Here is a 21,013-nt window from a genome sequence, read left to right on the forward strand (position 1 = left end):
TCCTTGGAATGAGGAATTGTTGCAGTGCTCTTGGAAGGAGCTAAGGAGGTTTGGCCTTCAGATCAGCTCCTTCCTAGCTCCTGATTTGCTGCCCTGGCTAAGCTGCTGCCTGTGGCAACACTTGGTTCACAGCTGACAGCCCTGCTCTGCTGGCAGGCAGCCATTGCAGGAGCTTTTGCTGGGGTCATTGAACCTTTCAGATCTTCCCAAGGAGAGCTAAGGAGGGAACTTGTCAAAGGAGCATTGCCTGGGCAAAGCTTTTAACATTAAATCTTTTCTTTGTGCTCACTACCATGCACAGTAAATATTTGAGGAAGCAAGCTTCCTGCTCCAGAAATTCCTCCAATCAGTCAGATTGCCAGAAAGAAAATGCAGATTTGAGATGTGTCATCTCACTTTAATTCATTGTATAGAGAAATACAGGAGCACTTCTTGTGAGCTGTGTGTCTAACCTAAGTGACCTTGCCACCAAGAACTGAGAAAAGTGGGGAGAGATGGAATCAGTGGCACAAGGATCTGCAGTAGGATTCTCCCGCAGGCCTGAGGAAAGTGCCCCGGGGTTCCACTGGGCCATGGCTTTTTACATCAAAACTTCATGCTTCACGCTGGGGTGGTGAATCTTCCCTGGCCTTATCAGGCCACACTGTGATCTCAGAAATGCTTGTTAGGCCTCAGCCTTGATGAACAGCCCCTGGACTAAGCTCCTCTTGGGCTTGCCCAAAACACTGAGTGCTCCCAGGAACTTGTGCTGTCTAACCAGATCCTGGGGTTTTCTATGAACAGTCTTGGAAACTACTTTTCTTGCCTGAATGCCATAACATCCTTCTTCTCGCACTTCCAAAGACAGGCTGCTGACCCAAAGTGCGGCCATGAGGAAGCATTTTATGACTGAAGCCCACTGTCTTGTGGCCCATCAACAGCGGCCCAAAAGGAAGCCCTCGAAGCTCTCCTGGACCACAGCAGCTGCCACTGGCAACCTCCAGTGGGGCCTCTCAGAGCCAGCGAGCTCAAGTTTCCTGTACTCACAGGATCGTCGATCAACAATGGATCCTGGGCCAATCCCCCCACTCCTCACGGCTCCAGTTTAACTACTGTTAAGCTTGAGTGCTGTTAAGCTTTTAGGCCACATTCCTTTTCATCCTTGTCCTTTCTCTCCCTTTGTCAAACCCGTCTAAACACACACACACACACAAACACACACACACAGAGTTCTCAGTTCATGTCTGGTTTGATTGACTGCATTTTGTTTGTTGCTTTTTTCCCTTGTTGTGCCTTAAAGGACTAGTAAGTAATAGTGTGAATGTTGCCAACAAATTTTGTTGAGCTGTTACTTCATATTCTGCACTAGTTTGAAAACAAACCAGTGAGAAATCACAAGACAGAACTGTAATTTAATAGGAAAATGAAAATAATTGCAATAGTACAAGAACACTGACAGAGTCAGGATACAACCTGACACCCTGTTAATCAGGGTGGTGGTAGCAGCCCAGATGAAGTGGTCCTATTGAAGCAGTGATCCTGTTGAAGGGTCTGGTCTTCGGCTGAAGGTCCAGTAGTAACTCTTATCCTCTGGGAACCCAGGAGGGAAGAACTGCTTGTGCTTCAATCCTACCTGATTATATCCAGGTGGGAATGCTTGGCTCCTCCCCCTGGGTGGAGCATCTCCCAAGGGGCTGATGTAATTCTATGAGTCATGCAGTGGGTCATTGCTTGCCCATTAAACAGAGATAGCCTCCAGAGGGATTTAGCAAGGATGAGTCATGGTAGGAGATAACAAACACAGCCCCATCTCTTTTAACAGCTTGTGAAGGTGACAATAGAATACATACTGTTGGTTGCATCTTACACTGTAACCTAGGACATATTCAATCTGGTTTTACTGATAACCTTGACAGTGAATTTTTAAGCAATCTCAGACACTCGTTCATAACAAGCCTTGGGAGCATGAGGTACAGGGCTGACATTGGAAAGCAGGAGAATCACTCTAAAGTGACGAGTTTAAATGTGCATTTCATTGCTCTTCTATTTATTTCATTCGATTAAGCCAAGCCAAGCTTTTCTTGGAGGCAGAATGTGTGTGGGATGTACTACGCCATTATCCCATAACTCTGGGCTGAATGGCACCCAGGCTGCAGTACAGATTTGAGGAACCCTTGTCACCTGTTCAATAACCTCACAGTTCGCTCATCCTTCTGCAAACAAGTCGCAAACAACGCTGTTGGACTGCTGTCCTGGGTAAATATACATACAGATGCCTTTTCCAAAGCAGTGCCTCTTTTGCCAGTGAAATACACGTCCTCTTCTTACCTATGGAATTGTGATTGAAGACACCTCTGAGCCAGATCTGTCTGAGATTGCAAAGGAGCAAAGCTTTGGGATTTGGGCACATTCTCTTTGTTGCTTTGCTCAGGCCTTTTGTGAGCACAGAATACATTGAGGCAGAAAACTGTAGACTATACAGGATCTTCTGGGTCCATTGTCCCCCAAACATGGTAATAGGTGGCCCCATTGGAATGCTAACTAACAAACAGCAGCACAAATGACATGAAGAAAACATGGCAAAAGAGGAAGAGGAGAGGCCCTGTGAGGAAAGAATACCGTGAGACAGTGGCTTGTTGAGTCAGCTGCACTCTGACAACCTCTAGGTCAGCAGGTCTCACATTCTCGGCTTGTTTTTTTTTTTAAATTATTTTATTTAAAACCGAAAAAATCAAAATAAAAGATATACAGTTGAAAATCTATTTTCAAAATGTAAAAGATAAAATCACAACACATTTATTCAAACCTACATCTACATATCAGAACATATGTACATCTGTAACTACAAAGCCTAAAGTATAAATCCAAATCTTCAAACATTCTTCGGACAGGCAGCACCTTCTTCCTGAGCTCGAGGAAAGAGAGCTCTTCTGGATAGGAGGCAAGGGCTTTGTCGGTTAGGGAACATAGGAAATGTCCAAGGAAAACTTCTTGATAAGACTGTAGCCAGTCAGTCCTGCAAAGTGGAGACACAAAATATAACAGAGGCCGCAATGCAAACCTAAAGCATCTGAAGCTATGTATTTAATGGGACAGACCACCTGGAAACTTCTAAAGAGCTGCACAGGGAAACACGCTCCTGCCAGCAGCCACTTGAGGCAGACCAGGGAGACACCCTGACCCACTTCCAGAGAGCCAGCACAGGAACAGCGTGGCCTCTGGGCTGCCCTGGGACAGCAGGGAGCCCAGAGCCCTGTGCTTTCCAGGAATGGCTCAGCTGCACACGCACCCTCCTGCTCCTCTCCCGGCCCCACAGCTGAGCAGCCCTACAGCTACACGGGGCACTGGGAGCTGCACAGCTCATTGCAGGGGGCACATGCAGGGCAGAACTGTTCCCTGGCAATGTGCCCAGGCTCTCTAGGCTGGCACAAGAGCCTTCCTCCCGCCAGAGAGCGGCCCAGCTCCCGCCTTACCTCTTTGTGAGGCTGAGCCATGCTCAGCCTTCACCTTGTCCTCAATCGGAAGTTGCTTCAGGCACCCCATGCCACGACTAGGAAGGGGGGTGGAGAGAGCGGGGGCAGGTGCACACCCTTCCTTTGCATTCTGTCATTTTTGGCACAGCTAAGAAGTCACATCCGGAGGTGTCCAACGCAGCACTTTGTCATCTTTCTACAGGTCATCAACACTCCACCAGCCCAAAATGTTGGAGAGGTTTTCCTGCACGTGCGGAGGCTGGCTGGCAGCATGCTTCCTCAGCTTGGCGCCCATCACCTTGTAGAGGGCGCAGGCAAGCTTGGTGACCACAGTGCAGACATTGGCGCTTCGGACAGGCAGCGCCTTGTTCCCCAGGAAGGACCAGAGCACGGGCAGGGCGTAGCGCTGGACGACTTCGGGGCTCCTGGGATAAACCCATCCCACAAGCGCTGCCGGAAGAGAGACACAAACTTCTTAACCACCAGCCTTAATGCAAACAAGGATCTACCTCTACTTGTGATTTTGGGAGTCTCTCTGGCTAAGATCAGTGAAATAACGGTGAGAGCCTCATGATCCAGAAATGGGCAAAGCAGCTGAACATCCCCGAAACAGAACCACCAAGCTCTCAGGACTAATTTCTCCAAACAGAGCCTTGTACCTGTGGCAGACTTCACACCTTTACTAAATCATTCCACAATTTATTTCTGCATGAACAGCGACTGAAATGTCAAATTGCCGTTTATTTCCATTTAGAAGTTGTCGAAACCCACGCCAAAGATTTTGAAATGCACCATAGAGAGGCAGTTGAGAGATTTCTAATAAAAGGGATGATTCCATTGTTGTGACCTTTGATGTCAAGTGCCAAAAGTCTCATCTGGCTCTTCCCTTTGCTTGGTGGCACACGGCAAAGGGCAGTATTAGACCACACTTGGAAACTCCAGCCCACCAGAGATGGGTGCTGTTTGACAGCTGGATTTGAAACATCAGTGACTAGCCGGTGTCTTTGGCAGAAGGCTTTTGTGGCTTCTAACAAACAGCTGTTTCAAACCTCAGGCTGTCTTAGGTAATTAGCCAGACCCCATTGCCATGGCATTGGAGCATCTCCAAATTTTAATGGCATTTCCCCTCACAGTGTTAATGGCATTTTTTCTTACAATGTGCGCTGAAATAGGGGAATAGAGAGAGAAGAATGCTACACAGGGGACAGAAATGTAACCAAAACACAAGTGTTCTCTCCCGCTGTCTCCAAAGCCTGCTCTCTGCTCATTTTCTGAACTGTATCAAACACAGACAAAAATTTACTACCAACAGGCTCCTTGCATGGCAGATTTGGCTGAGAGATCAAAACCTGATATGGTCTGGGGACCATTCTTATTTTCTGACCAGGCAAAATGTTATGTAGTCGCCATTGATTATTCTGTGGTGGAAGAGACTTCATTTTCTCTATGCTGTTAATCCACCAGCAGTCATCAACATTTAAACAGCTCCTGAAAGTACCTAAAACCAATTCTGCTAAGCAGGAAAAGGCTTACAGTACCCATTTTAAAATGGGAGTTCATTTGAGCTTACATGCAATTAAAGACATCGGTCACTACGCAACTTGCGCAGAGAAATCTCAGAGAGATTGCCACTAAATCTCAGAGAGAGCATCTGCTCTTTCTAGAGAAGTCCTAATTCCAGTTGAATTCCTTTATTTGAAGAAGAGATTAAAATAGCTGCAAAACTAAATTCCCTATTCCTGGAGATCTACTTTATTCAAATGCTCTGTAAAGGGCCTTTGACACTCCAATCGCTGAAGGTGCCCTTTTGAGATTCAGAATGAAGACACAAAGTGTATTAAACCTTGCATTTAAAGATGCTGGCATAATTAGCAGTGGATTTAGCCCCAGCTAAAGCAAGGCTATAAATAAAGCAAGGCTATACACTGTCTTCTCTAGCATATATTGAGATTATCATTTTTCCATCCCTTGGCTATTGCTGACATAGCAAGCTCCTCTGAGCAATCAATTATCAGCTGCATTTGGAGCATTTTGGGCAGCGCTGACATAGGAAGACCCTGACTGCACACCCTGAAATGCTCAGTCCAATGGCACTTTGACAGCACAGGCAGGGAGCCTCAGCACTCTGCTTCTGCCCCTCTGCCCCCAAAGGCTGCCTTGCACAAAATCCGGGCCTCGTTAGGCTCGTGTGGGCTGAGTTTTGACCTAAGCTGTGACCCCCAGGCACTGCAGGCTTCCACCTCAAAACTTTCCAAGAGCAAAGCAAGAATTCTGTGAGGACAAAACAAATGGATCCCCTGAAACAGCATTTGCCACCATTTCCCCTAAAGGATCAGAGCTGTCCCGGAGCTTCCAAGAGAGGAGCCAGCTTGGGAATTTTTAGCCCCTCCCTTTCCTGGAGGCGGCTTCTGAGATGCCCCAGTGAGAGCTCAGCCCCGAGGCCGAGCGCCGCCCCCATCTCAGATGCTGCACACCTCTGCAGCAGCCAGGGAAAACCTGCCCAATACACCTTCCATGGGTATTGGGCAGGAGGGACAAGCTCAGCACCTCCTGATTTGGACCTGTCTATTCACTGGCATTCCCTGTAAATTCTGCCTCGGAAGACCTCTTGGCTTAGAAGGGGAGGCCATACCTGAGAGATGCTCCGTGACATCCAGCAGAGCTTGGCCCTTCAGTTCACTCCTTCGGTGGCTGAACTCTTTCATCAGTGATACTTTATCTACAAGGGAAACACACATTTCTGCTCTCTCTTCTGAGGTCATAAGACAAAGGCCAGTGGGGAGGGAAAGGGCAGGGGCAACTACATTTTGTAAAAGAAAGGAAATTCCTGCCGATTTTTGAATCCCTTTCTTCTTTCCTTCCAGCCTACTTGGGAGGATTTTAAATTCCAAAAGAAAAGCTCTCCTTTCACATTTATAAATCCAAAGTTGTCTGCTGTACCAGGAGCTATGTAAAACATTTCACATCAGGGACCTCAAGAGTTCAATCACACGTAAGCAGTGAAAAGGTTTTGCATCCCAGAGCTTTGCAGAAGTGATCTTCTCCCTTCCCTATGGAAAAGGGTGAGAAGGCTCCAAAATTCACACATCCATTCCCACCTGAAGGATAAGCTGTTTTTAAATGGCAGGTTACCTGTGTGGATCTAGGGACAAGACACCAAGTTACTCATACAAGAGCTATTACTGTTCAGTGCCTCAGTATCCTGTGGGTTTCGGTAACATCTGTGAAATCAGATCTTGGCAGAGAGACTGGAAAATGAACTGATTTCCCAATACTTGACCGTCGTATGTATTTTAGTTTTCCTTGTGCCTATCTGTTGCGGTTTTGGGGGTCTTGTTTGAGTTTAGACGCTGTTGCCTGCATTATCCTGCAAGCCTCCAGTCCTACCACTCTAATAAGCCAAGGCAAGCTTTTCCTGGAGACAGAACGTGTGTGGGATGAACTGTGGTCCCTCGCAGGGTCACCAGGGCTGGCAGTGACAAAGCAGGCAATCTGCTTCATTGGGAACCACTACAGAGCTACATCCCAGTGTGGGTTTCAGTAGCAGGGTATTATTAAGAGCTCCTTTCCTGCATGAGATACAAAAAGGAGGTCCCAAATGATCTTCATGCAAGCATGCAGTAAAGAACTGATCCTGCTGTCCTAATGAAGCTAATGCCTATAATGTGGAGCCTCCCAGGAGGCTGCTCTGCAGAGGTTCTGATGCGCCGGTGTCCCTTCATGCCAACAGCAAAGGTATTCATTTGGGAAGTCAAATGGGGACCAGGCAAACTCCAAAAATCCCTTTGGCCCTGAATTCCAGCAAAGCTGTAGTCCAGCACTTCCTCTTCAGACAAGCAGCACAGAGCCAAGGGCTCCTGGGACTTTTGGGAAATGCCGATGCACATTCAGGCCTGTTGGGGGACTGGTGCGTAAGGACTGCACCTGCACAGCTTCTGGTGGATGTCAGCTGGAGGTTTCCACAGACAACAACAGCTGTCAAGGCACTCAGCGTTCTCTTGACTTGCAGAGGCAGAGACACAGTTGAGGAGAGTCCATGCCAGGGCTCAGCCTTACCTAAGTGAGCCATGGATGCTTCCAGCGCTTTCACAGCTGCGGCATAAACCCCGGGGTCCTTTGAGTTTAGGTTGTTTGTTATTCCTTCAACCAAACAGATGATCACCGGGTTTAAGGCATCTTTCAGGACGCCTATGATTTCAGCCAGCACGTCCAGCGCCCTCTGCTTCACTTTCTTGTGCGTATCACCAAGTCTCGGGACAAAATAATCAAAAATCTGTGAAGAGAACAAACAACATGAAAGCTGGATTAAAATGTCCTTGTTTGAGGAAGGGATGTAGAAATGAGCACTCAGCAATGTAAAAGATGAAAGTGATCCTTCCTGTCAGGTCAGCACTTGCTTGCACAATTTTCCTGTGGGCCACTCACTGGAATGGTTGCGCAACCTCATGCTGGTTGAAAGATTTTCATATATTTTGAAGAGGTTTGGGCGGGGACAGAATAGTTCCTATGGTGTTTCTCTCCACATCTAAATCATTAAATTAATCCCATTTATTGATGCAAAACAGTATCTTTGCTTTCCAAGTATGGAACCAGATATTTACAATGCCCGTTTTTCTACACAGTTGTCTCAAGTTCTGAGGGCAGTTATGATTTTGCCAAAACTATGGCTGGAGGAGATCCAGGTTTTGTTCCGTCTGTCTCAGAACCTGTGTCTGGAGAAGTGCAGGGCTCGGATCAACTCTTCCAGGATCCAGACCAATTGTCTACCTAGCAGGTAGACTTCTGAAATTTAATGTGCTGTACCGCTCTCATTAGAGCAGGTTCAGTCCCTTGACAGCCACATTATCAGGCACCATTTTCTGGACAAAGGGAAAAAGCAGCTCCTGGGAGGAGAAGGAAGAGATCTGTCCCTAGCTATTTCCCTCCTTTTCCAAAGAGAAAAAAACGACCCCCCCAAGAAGGGTGAGCACCGTCTTTACCAAGAGGAATAGGGATGCCGATGGAAACGAGTAGCCAGAGTTGTGCCTGTGCAAGACAAGTCGGAGTTTACAGAAGTATCCTTTGAAAAAAATTGGTTTAAACCTGCCCAGCCTGATACTTCTCTTCCCCATCCAAACCCATTTTTTTGTCTAGAGAATAATTGCCACGCTTTCAGTGGCTGCATTCCCTTCACTTAACCCAACTGGGAGTAGGAGACAGCAGAAGTTACACCAGCAGAAAACTCTGTCCTCATTTGATGAACAACATCAATAGGCACCTGCCAGACAAATATATCTGGACTGAAATAACTTGTCCTGAAGCGTGGAGCTGAATTAAATATTTCAGGGTAAGAGGCACCAGCCTGTCCCACACAGCCAGGATGTAGTGCCAAGACACACTGAATTAACTTTCCTGCTACAGGCTTGGGAAAGGAGCTAAAGGAAAGGAACAATGAAGACACCCTACATACTTGGACAGTGTTAGTGGAGACGAGCTGGGGGCTGGTTTTACACAGGTCTAGGAGGAGTGCCACTCCTTCCATCCGTGTCTTAAACTCCTTGGCTTCCAGGAGATTGTAAAGCTTCTGGAGTGGCTCCGTTCCTTTCACAGCCAGAGGTAACGTGACCTGGGCTTTTGGGCGGCGTAGGAGGCGTTCATCAGAGGTAGACTTCACCCTGGAAAATAAAACCAAATTAGGACCTGTTGGTGATCATACCTTCGGTTAACTGTGAGCAGAACATCTTGCGGAGGTTTCCTAATGATGTGATTTCAAGCTAGAAAATCCTGACCTGAAAAACAACGTGACACCTCATGACAATCATTACAGGAGACAATCTGCAAGCAACATTCTCACCAGTGCTTACTCAGGAAAACCAAGGATGAGATGCATCTCACTTATCTCCAGACAGCTTCCCAGGTACACATGTCGCACTGCTTTGTGAGGAAAGAGAGACGCTATTTCCAAGTTTAAATGCCTCATCATGAGGGAGGTGTGTGTCTTATAATAAGGAAACTCATCCCTCTGGAGAAGTGTCTCTACAGCAGGCATGACAATCTGGAAAAGTAGCTCAGATGCATCTGAACAGATGGATAGGGGCATATCTGAAGGATCCAGAAAATCAGTAACAGGGATAAAAACAGAAGCCAGACATCCCAGCACTACGCTCACATGATTGCTTCCCTAGAGACTAGATCCACAGCCTAACAAACCCACTGGGAACAACTCTCTTGGATCAGCCGGTGTCTTCCATGAGCATGGGAAGATCCTGACTATGCTACTGAGCCATGTGGTCACTCTCCTGCCAGCGCTGACCATGACAGAGCTAAATAAATCCCCTCTGTTATCAGAGGACAACAGGTACAAGTAGCTCTCCCACTGGCAGGAAGAGACAGCAAGGACCAAATTCCTGTCTCAAATGCTGATTGCAGCACAGGGGGAAATAAACCAAACATGCTGCCCATCAAGCAAACGGTATGAAGGACAGGAATGTCAAGACAAAACGTCCACATTGAGACACCTGTTGACCAAAGTTGTGTCTACAGTTTTCTGCCTCAATGTATTCTGTGCTCACAAAAGGCCTGAGCAAAGCAACAAAGAGAATGTGCCCAAATCCCAAGCTTTGCTCCTTTGCAATCTCAGACAGATCTGGCTCAGAGGTGTCTTCAATCACAATTCCATAGGTAAGAAGAGGACGTGTATTTCACTGGCAAAAGAGGCACTGCTTTGGAAAAGGCATCTGTATGTATATTTACCCAGGACAGCAGTCCAACAGCGTTGTTTGCGACTTGTTTGCAGAAGGATGAGCGAACTGTGAGGTTACTGAACAGGTGACAAGGGTTCCTCAAATCTGTACTGCAGCCTGGGTGCCATTCAGCCCAGAGTTATGGGATAATGGCGTAGTACATCCCACACACATTCTGCCTCCAAGAAAAGCTTGGCTTGGCTTAATCGAGTGAAATAAATAGAAGAGCAATGAAATGCACATTTAAACTCGTCACTTTAGAGTGATTCTCCTGCTTTCCAATGTCAGCCCTGTAGCTCATGCTCCCAAGGCTTGTTATGAACGAGTGTTTGAGATTGCTTAAAAATTCACTGTCAAGGTTATCATTAAAACCAGATTGAATATGTCCTAGGTTACAGTGTAAGATGCAACCAACAGTATGTATTCTATTGTCACCTTCACAAGCTGTTAAAAGAGATGGGGCTGTGTTTGTTATCTCCTACCATGACTCATCCTTGCTAAATCCCTCTGGAGGCTATCTCTGTTTAATGGGCAAGCAATGACCCACTGCATGACTCATAGAATTACATCAGCCCCTTGGGAGATGCTCCACCCAGGGGGAGGAGCCAAGCATTCCCACCTGGATATAATCAGGTAGGATTGAAGCACAAGCAGTTCTTCCCTCCTGGGTTCCCAGAGGATAAGAGTTACTACTGGACCTTCAGCCGAAGACCAGACCCTTCAACAGGATCACTGCTTCAATAGGACCACTTCATCTGGGCTGCTACCACCACCCTGATTAACAGGGTGTCAGGTTGTATCCTGACTCTGTCAGTGTTCTTGTACTATTGCAATTATTTTCATTTTCCTATTAAATTACAGTTCTGTCTTGTGATTTCTCACTGGTTTGTTTTCAAACTAGTGCAGAATATTAAGTAACAGCTCAACAAAATTTGTTGGCAACATTCACACTATTACTTACTAGTCCTTTAAGGCACAACAAGGGAAAAAAGCAACAAACAAAATGCAGTCAATCAAACCAGACATGAACTGAGAACTCTGTGTGTGTGTGTGTGTTTAGACGGGTTTTGACAAAGGGAGAGAAAGGACAAGGATGAAAAGGAATGTGGCCTAAAAGCTTAACAGCACTCAAGCTTAACAGTAGTTAAACTGGAGCCGTGAGGAGTGGGGGGATTGGCCCAGGATCCATTGTTGATCGATGATCCTGTGAGTACAGGAAACTTGAGCTCGCTGGCTCTGAGAGGCCCCACTGGAGGTTGCCAGTGGCAGCTGCTGTGGTCCAGGAGAGCTTCGAGGGCTTCCTTTTGGGCCGCTGTTGATGGGCCACAAGACAGTGGGCTTCAGTCATAAAATGCTTCCTCATGGCCGCACTTTGGGTCAGCAGCCTGTCTTTGGAAGTGCGAGAAGAAGGATGTTATGGCATTCAGGCAAGAAAAGTAGTTTCCAAGACTGTTCATAGAAAACCCCAGGATCTGGTTAGACAGCACAAGTTCCTGGGAGCACTCAGTGTTTTGGGCAAGCTCAAGAGGAGCTTAGTCCAGGGGCTGTTCATCAAGGCTGAGGCCTAACAAGCATTTCTGAGATCACAGTGTGGCCTGACAAGGCCAGGGAAGATTCACCACCCCAGTGTGAAGCATGAAGTTTTGATGTAAAAAGCCATGGCCCAGTGGAACCCCGGGGCACTTTCCTCAGGCCTGCGGGAGAATCCTACTGCAGATCCTTGTGCCACTGATTCCATCTCTCCCCACTTTTCTCAGTTCTTGGTGGCAAGGTCACTTAGGTTAGACACACAGCTCACAAGAAGTGCTCCTGTGTTTCTCTATACAATGAATTAAAGTGAGACTACACATCCCAAATCTGCGTTTTCTTTCTGGCAATCTGACTGATTGCAGGAATTTCTGGAGCAGGAAGCTTGCTTCCTCAAATATTTACTGTGCATGGTAGTGAGCACAGAGAAAAGATTTAATGTTAAAAGCTTTGCCCAGGCAATGCTCCTTTGACAAGTTCCCTCCTTAGCTCTCCTTGGGAAGATCTGAAAGGTTCAATGACCCCAGCAAAAGCTCCTGCAATGGCTGCCTGCCAGCAGAGCAGGGCTGTCAGCTGTGAACCAAGTGTTGCCACAGGCAGCAGCTTAGCCAGGGCAGCAAATCAGGAGCTAGGAAGGAGCTGATCTGAAGGCCAAACCTCCTTAGCTCCTTCCAAGAGCACTGCAACAATTCCTCATTCCAAGGAGGTGCAGTGCTGGACACCAGAGCTCTGTGTGAGGACTGGACACAAGTTTGCTCCCACGAAGTGCCGTGATGGTTTCTGCAGGAGCTGTGGGCTCCTGTGCCTGCCGGACACCATGAGGAGAGAAGGAGCCGAGTACACTGACACACCTTTGCCTTGAGCATAGCCCGGCCTTGACCAAACACACTGAAAGGTTTCCCCCTTGGCCCATGTTTCAAAACGCCAGGCCAGCTGTGTGAGGGACAAAATGATGTTTTCGTTCAGGCATTGCAGGTAGCCATGAGAAGGAGTGCTCCTGTCACACAGGCAAAGATGGAACGAGCAGGAGGCCAGGCCTGCTGAGTGTGGGCGGGAGGAAAAGGGGAGTGAACCCACGCTTGTTACCGGCAGAGAAAGGGGAGGGGAAAGGAGCTGTTGCTTGGAGCCTGGTGGGCAGTGGGAAAGAATGTAAGTTCCTGAGCAGCCAGCACGTGGGAAAGGGGACAGGCAGCCCCACGGGCCGGGCAAAGGCATAAAGGTTTGTGCATTTGAGGGGGAGCTGTGCCTCATCAGGGAGATGCACGCAACTCAGCTGACTTGTTTATACTCATAAAGAGTTTTGCTTAGATGACTTTCTCCTCTTTCAGCCTTATGGGTGAGTGAATATTTCTCACAGCTGTTTGACAGCTCAGGTTGGTTTGTTGTCAGAGAATTTCCCTCAGAAACAGGAGGGTTATCTTCCTCTGTGCCTTCCTCTCAGCAGCCTTGGGGCTGTTGCTGTGTGAAGCCATCATAGGGGACTAGTAAAATATGATCACTGGCCAGCATTTTTCTCCTAGGAGAGCCCTGCATGCTGTTCCACACATCTTTCCTAAAGGCCCAAACAAACTCCAGACACACTGCCTACAGCAGGTTTCCACAAAGGGCTGCAGAAATCCAGGACAGCTCCAAGTGAGTGTTGGAAGGGTTTTGTCCTGGTCCTGACAGGAGAATTCTTAATGATCTGAAGCAATTTCATTCAGATGTAGCATAGGATCTGAGTTTTTTCTATGGATATGTTTCAGGATGACTTACGAGCCTTGGGAGAATCAGGTACAAGGCTGACATCAACAGCGTGATCGTATCCAAGTATAATTGCCCATTTTATTATTCATCTATTTTTTTCCACTCTAATAAGCCAAGGCAAGCTTTTCCTGGAGACAGAACGTGTGTGGGATGAAGCATGGTCCCTCACAGGGTCACAGGGCTGGCAGTGACAAAGCAGGCAATCTGCTTCATTGGGAACCACTACAGAGCTACACCCCAGTGTGGGTTTCAGTAGCAGGGTATTATTAAGAGCTCCTTTCCTGCATGAGATACAAAAAGGAGGTCCCAAATGATCTTCATGCAAGCATGCAGTAAAGAACTGATCCTGCTGTCCTAATGAAGCTAATGCCTATAATGTGGAGCCTCCCAGGAGGCTGCTCTGCAGAGGTTCTGATGCACCGGTGTCCCTTCATTCACACAGCCTGCTTCAAGTGGCTGCTGGCAGGAGCATGTTTCCCTGTGCAGCTATTTTAAAGTTTCCAGGGAATCTCTCCATACTGTAGCTTCAGATGCTTTATGTTGGCATTGTGGCCTCTGTTATATTTTGTCTCCACTTTGCACTTGGGACTGACTGCACTGCTCCCAAGGAGGTTACCCTGGAGTCAGTAGTTTTTCCCTGTTAATTTCCCAGATGCTCTTACCTTCCGAGGCCTTGCCCCCAATCCAGAATAGCCCTCCTTCCTCAAAGCCCATTTCTAACTCTTTTTTATTATTAAGCTGACCATTTTGCAGGGCAAAAAATCCTGACATTGGTTTTTTGCTACTTTGCTGCCACGTGATTTTATCCTCTGTGAAGCCATGTAAAGAGTGACTCATCCTCTGAGTTCTAAGGGCTCTGTTGGGGAGTATTTCAGAACGAGTTACATTGTTCCACTTCCATTAGGAAAATCAGCCTTTAGTCAGACTGGCCTGAAAGTGGCCCAATCTCACACAGTTTAGAATGAAAATCCTTGGGGAAAGCAAATGATCCCGTTTCAAGAACACAATTCACGTTTGGCTAACACTCCTGCAATCCTAAGCTTTTCTTTTCATGTCCTCTAAAATATTGCCACAAAGAGAAGAAAATATTGATCTAAATGCTTACAGGTATTAGAACCCAGGAGTTCTTTTAGGAACCAGGAAGAAGATGTGTACTAAAATCAGCATGAATTAGGGCAGATAAGAATCTCTGTCAGGAGCAAGCTCCGTCTCTGCCCTTCTCTATCAAACACAGCGGCTCTCCAGCACCCAGGGGTGAGGCCTTCATCATGCAGGAGGTTTCACTCTGCTGGCCAACAGAGCAATGCCATGTCTGCTGCCAGTGCACTGTGGCAATAGCCCATCCATTGGGAGAGGTTCTAGGCATATGTACCTTGCTGCTCTCAGACACAATCTCTGGGCCTTATCAGAGCTCCGCAGTCTGGAAGCTGTCTTGCCTGTTGCCCAGCGTGGCGCTGTTGGGGGCTTGAAGTGTGCCAGAGATTTACAGGAACCTTTGCTTCCATTAACAGGCCTCCCACTGAGCCAGGCCAAGGAGACGGATCACCCCACCGGTGCTGGCCTTACGAATGCCGAAGCCCTGAAGGATGGCTTTCAAAAGGTGAGGGATAAGGACAGGGATGAGCAGACTTCCTTTCCAGTGACTGTTTAGTGTTTGGCCCAAAATGTCCCTGAAAATCATAATCTTCCACTCTTGGGGGATGGGGATTCTCTTGGGAATATATTTGACAGCTCCAGAGCAATTGCTTGGCTATTTCCAGTGGTGGCAAGGTCACTGGTTTGGAGATGGTGCTAAGGTCATGCCAGAAGCATTCTTTATGTGCAAAGGCCCTTGTAGAGAAGTTCTGAATGGCAGAGCAAGCTACACATCAGTGAATGTGGGCAAAGTGCATCCTCGGAAGCACAGAAGCAAGGATTCTAATGCTGAGTGTAAGCAAGGCTGCAAAATAAAATGGGAGACTTTGATTTTTCCTGGTTACCTTTCTTGCTGTATCTCACAGCCCTCTCATTCTCAATTTTTCCGCACATTAACATCAATGTTTCTGCAACTTGTTTTCACGTGACTCCTCTTTTTGGCCTCATGATCTCCGAGAGCAGCTGAGTCCTTCAGAAGCCAGAAGTGAGAAACGGCTGCAATTCCTGGCCATGAGTGTTAAGCAACAGCTAATTACCCCTCCTTGCTGCGTATTGCACATGGTTTTTATTCTTCCTGCCATGTAGGAAGGGAACTGCCTGCCCACCGGTCACGTGGGCTCTTCATCTGTCTTGGAGCACTCCTGTGATTTTCTTGCTTCAAGCAGGGCCTCTTGACATAGGCTGAGAAACAGTACCTTGGAGCAGTGGAAGGTTATGGCAATAAAGCGTTCCACCTCACTGTGTGTAATTGCCAAGGTGAGGACAGGAGACATTCTTCAGAAACCATTGGAATGTACATGGAGCTGCATCAAGGACTGTGGAACTCGATGGACTCTGTGCTCCTGATGAGATGTTGTGTCTGGTTTGTGTGTCTCTGCTTACAGTCTGTGATGCATTCCCATTGCATGTAGATCCTTGCTGCATTGTGCATTTTGGCTCAAAGGAACTTAGAGCGGAATCCAATGGGGCCTTTGGAGACAGAGATCAAGACAAAGAGAGAAAAGGAAACGTCCTTGCAGCTGCCTCCACAGACAGTTGACCCCAGGGATGCAGCTGCAGCAAGTAAGTGGTTGCTACACCTGGGGTCCTTTCTGATCACTCGCTTGCCCTCTGCACAGTGTTGCCCTGAGACCGGGGGGCTGTTACACTCACATCCAAGTGGGAGTTTGCATAGGATGTATTTCCGGTCCCCAAAGAAAAATGGAGAGGCATGAAGTGTCTTGCCCAGGGCCTCACTGAGTCAGTAACAGAATATCAGCTTCCCACCTTCCCCTCTGAAGTCCTTCAGAGTGTAAAATTCTGTCTTGCAAAGTACACTGGGGCTTCAGACTCTCTCCTGGCTAGCAGCCTCCAGGAAAAGTGGGTCCAAAAGAATGCTTTTCAACCAAGGTGCAACCTGGAAGAAACAAAATTCAACTCCTTCTAATGAAAACCCCAGAGACCCTTCTCCCACCACTCCCTGCTGAGGAGCTGGCGCTGTAGAGCTGTGCTGAAGCCCCGAGCCAGTGCTTCTGTTGTAGCCCCAGGAGCAAGCAGCGTTCCCGACTGAATCCCGGCTGAGGGGCTCTGACTGCAGTGCTGTGTGCGCTGCCCCAGGGCAGCAGCAGGGACCTCAGGAGGCAGCACTCAGCCCGAGGGCATCACGCAAGGTTATCTGCGCTTTCTTTTGGGAACTTCCCCAGCCAGCCTCTGAAACAGGGAAACAAAAGAAAAGGAATACTGAGGTTTCCTTGTTTCTTCAGGGAAGCATCCCTGCAATTTGGTTTGAAACCAGAAGAGGGTAGATTTCGATTAGATATTAGGAAGAAGTTTTTTATAATGAAGGGGATGAAACACTGGAAGAGTTTGCCCCGAGAAGCTGTTGTTGATCGATCCTTGAAGGTGTTCAAGGCCGTGTTAGATGGGGCCCTGAGGAACCTGCTCTAGCTGAAGATGTCCTTGCTCATGGGGGCTGGACTAGATGGTGGTTAAAGGTGCCTTCAGACCCAAACTCTTCTAGGAGTCTGTGATTCTGTGATCACTTTCCCATGGTACTGTGCCACTGTTATACTTGAAGTTCGTTGGGATAACAAAGAGACGTTACCCAGCTCCAGCAAGTTTTCTGGGCCTTTCCATTGTCAGCCTCCACTCCCAAGCTCCTCTTTGGTCCCTGCAGGCTTTAGCCTACTGCCTGTCAATGGCACAGCTTCCAGTGTGCAGAGAAAACACCTTGGTAGTGCCTTGAAGGAGAAGGTCTTGAGGAAGCAGGACAATGTGCCCTTACTGCCCAATAAGCCCATCATCCATGGAGACGGCAGCTTCCCACGCAACTCCTCAGGTAAGCCTGCTCCACAGCAGCTTTTTCCTGCACCGGTTTTCCTTGCACAAGGAGCGCAAACCGCTTCCGGCCTCAGCCACCACAGCTGGGATCTTGGGTTCATAGCCTGTGCTGAGAATGGACAGCAAATCTACTCTTGAGTTACTCCAGCTCGGCAGTACTGGAGCACTTGGTTCTTAGAGATCCATTGGAAAGCTGAGCTGCATAAAGTAGTGGTAAAGACCTAAGCTCTGGCTTTTGCCCATCCTGATAGACCAAACTACAGCACTGGTGCCAGGAGGCAGCTGTAACTGCAGGGATGAGCTCGGGGCAGTCTGGCAGGGTGTGCTCACTGTGCACCTCCGAGTACCACCACGATCAACTGTCCGCTCTCCATCTTGGCCCTCTGCCTGTGCTGCTGTCCGGCTCTGCAGCCAGCTTTCCTGCTCTCCCAGCAAGGGTTGTCTCTGCATGGCAGTCAGCCACTTGGTGCAGCCGTGCTGCTGCTCCCAGAAGTGCCCAATGGCTTCTCGCTGCTGCCATCCCACGGCCTGCAATGCCAAGAGGGAACAAGCAGCGCCTCCTGTGTCACCCCACCCAAATACAGCGGCCTGTGTAGCAGGTGACAGCCAGGAGGGGCTGCCTGGTGCTCCCAGGCTGTTTGCTGCCCGCCGTGAATACACAGCACATAGTCCCTAGTGGCTCTTGCCTCTCCTTTGAGGGCAGCCTGCCTGTGCTATGATCCTGAGTAGGGTGAGATAAGAAGAAGGGAGCTAGGAATGATACTTTGAGTGCTCTTTTCTAGTGATGCTACTTCCATGGTCACAATTGACCAGAACTAGCCTGACGTGGCTCCCCATTCATTTTGAATATAGATGTGTACATCGACATCCTGCTGCAGTGACACCACTGATGGCAGTGACAGGGCTACATCAGTGACAGCCAGATTAGCTCCCATCTGAATATTCTAGATTCTGTGCAATATTTAAACTCCATCATTTGAGACAGCTCACATGTTTCGATGTACACATTAGAAAACTACCTGTTGAGTGCATGACATGAAATTTATGATGAACAGTCCTTTTGATGACAAATGGGTTTCATAAGAAATGGATTTATCATCTGAATTTTCTCATACCTTGTAAACTGACTATCAAGAGAGTTCATCTGCCCACAATTTGCATCTGTATTTAGGTATTCTTATCATCAATTTGCATTTGGAAGGCTTTTTTATCAACCATCTGGGCTAGAGATTCCATTTTTCCACAAGAGAAAGCTTAGGCTTGCACAGTGTGCACACAAGTCCATTTGATGGCAAACAAATTTCACCTCAGCATCTTTGAAATACAGCCAGTGTGTACTTTACTGAAATAGTAAAGATTCGTGATGCTTAGAAAGAACAAACTCCATGAACTACTCCCTTCCCAATAGCAGGCTGAAATGTAAGTGCACTCAGCTGCCCTCTGTCTAGAGCAGTTGAAGTCAATGGGAACAGAGGCGCTGTGAGGTGTGAAGGGTCAGGTATCGCTGTTCCCTGGTAGTTGCTCTGAGGGGATTCAGCCGGGCCCAGCAGGGCTCGGTTGTTCAGGCTCGGCTTGGTGCTGTCACGAGGCAGCTGCAGGTCTTTCCTCAGGGAGTTGCAGAGTGCCTCTGTCCTCAGGGCTCGGGGAAATCAGGGCGCTGAGACAAGAGAGGCAGCTGAGGGGTCCCTCCTGGGGTAGCAAGTCCTGCTGGTGGGCACTGTCTCACAGGGAGTGGGAGCTCTGCGGCCTCAGGAAGGTGCCGCTGGCTGTGGTACCTGTGGCACTCGGGAGCTGGCGCTGTGTGGGCAATTGTCAGGTTTAGCCAAGGAGCTGTGCCCAGCTGGGGGGGGCTGGGAGAAAGCAAGGAGCCAGAGAGCAGGGAATTCTCTGAGCCAGTGCCAGTTTGTACCTCATGGAAGCCTGGCTGGGAGATGGGGCTGCAGGCCGCTCCATGGCGGGGTGCCTTGCCCGGGGCTGCAGCGCTCAGGGCTGACCCTCTCCTTACAGTGACCCCACAGACGGCCACTGGTGCCGAGCGCCGAGAGGAGCCGCTCCGTGGGAAGGGGCAGAAGGACGGAGCCTCTTTGGAGCCACAGCAGTCCTTGCTCGAGGCACTCTCCTTGCTCAGCAGCGATGACTGGTAAGAAAGGCCCCGTTCCCTCTTTCTCCCTCTTAGCGTTAAGGTAGGTGAGGAGAGTATCTTGCTAGTGCCTCTGAGCCCCAACAGCCCAGAGGGCCGAGGGGCACCAGTGAAACCACTCCAGAGCAGAGAGAGGATAAAGATTTGAGAGCAGCCTTTTCTTGGCCTTGCTCTGCAGCAGTGCTCCAGCTGCAGCAGGTCCGTGCTGTTTCCTCGCTTTGCCTGCTGCTCTGTGGAGCTGCAAAGGAAATCTTGAGGGAAGAGAGAAAGCTGTGGGACAAGATGATTTGCTGGCTGAAGCCAGAAGCAGGATGGCAGCAGTTTGGAGTGTAGAGATTTGGGTGCCTCGGGTTGCAGTGGGACTGAGTAAGATTTGTCTCTGGCCCCACTGCTGGCAGCAGTGGCAGGAGTCGGGGTCTGCCTGTGACCTTCCGCATGTGAGTCCCAGGAGCAGCTACAGGGAGTTCTTCTTTCTGAGAAATGCACTGAGTTGTGCCATAGAGTCACAGGGAGGTGACAAGAAACAGCAGCATGGCACGGTCTCACAGCTTCCAGGAAGGACATAGGGACTTCATGTGCCAGAGACTTCAGAAAGGCTGCCTTGTTAAACGGCCACAAACGAAGACTCTGAAACCCCTCTGTTTGCCTCTTGGATTTGTGTATGCTTTTGACAGCCACAGCAACCTGTGGCAGCGAGTGCCACGATTTCATCAAGTACTGCCTGAAAAGCACCTCCCTTTGTTTGACTGAGCCACCAGCCTGGTAATTTCAGAGGGTGCTGCCTAGTTCTTGGGTGGAGAGAAAGTCAATCTTTTTGGTACTTGCCTTTCAGGGAGCTGAAGGAGAAGGGACTCTTCAGCATCAAACACCTGGCTGAGTCCCACTCAGAAGTCCTTCTTTGTAGACTTCGTGAGGTTTGCTTGGCACTTACCAACGAGGTAAGAACATTGTTCTGAATCGTCCTCCGTGCCTCATACACGGTGTGTAGAGTAGATATGTGCCTGTTCATCTCCCTGTGTGCTCAGGGACTGCCTTCATTTCTGTTTCTAGACCTTATATTTCTCATGTCTGTCAGCTCTCTATAGGATCTGTGTGCACGTGTAGCTCTATTTACTGCTAGGTCGGGCACTCTCGGGCACTCTCCTCTTGGAGCGAGCTGCCATTATCATGCAACGTGCAAATGCAGAAACGGAGACACCAATTATGTTATTTGCTGCAGTCCAAATCTCTGCCCAAGCTGTGATTCAACCCTGCCAATTAGTCTGTAGACTTGAGCCTGTGTTTTCTGTTTCCTGGCTGAGGGCTTCAACTGCTGCTGTTGCTTTTTCAAACAGGAGTAAATGACTCCTTTGTCTTTATGGCTTGTGCCTTTATGGTTTGAGAGCAGCCCTTGCTTTAATTTGTTTCTTTGTTTTTTGAATAAAAGGGCCTAAAACCAAAGCAGTGGACATTACAGAAGAGTTAAGTAGAAC

General features: G+C 48.4%; 1 protein-coding gene across 1 annotated transcript in view; it reads left to right on the forward strand.

Moving 5' to 3' along the window:
• LOC138107669 (TOG array regulator of axonemal microtubules protein 2-like) overlaps nt 1-21,013 on the forward strand; it is a 95,469-nt gene that overhangs the window by 63,027 nt on the left and 11,429 nt on the right. The window lies entirely within an intron of this gene.

Source organism: Aphelocoma coerulescens, chromosome 3, assembly GCF_041296385.1.
Source record: "Aphelocoma coerulescens isolate FSJ_1873_10779 chromosome 3, UR_Acoe_1.0, whole genome shotgun sequence".
NCBI classification, from domain to species: Eukaryota; Metazoa; Chordata; class Aves; order Passeriformes; family Corvidae; genus Aphelocoma; species Aphelocoma coerulescens.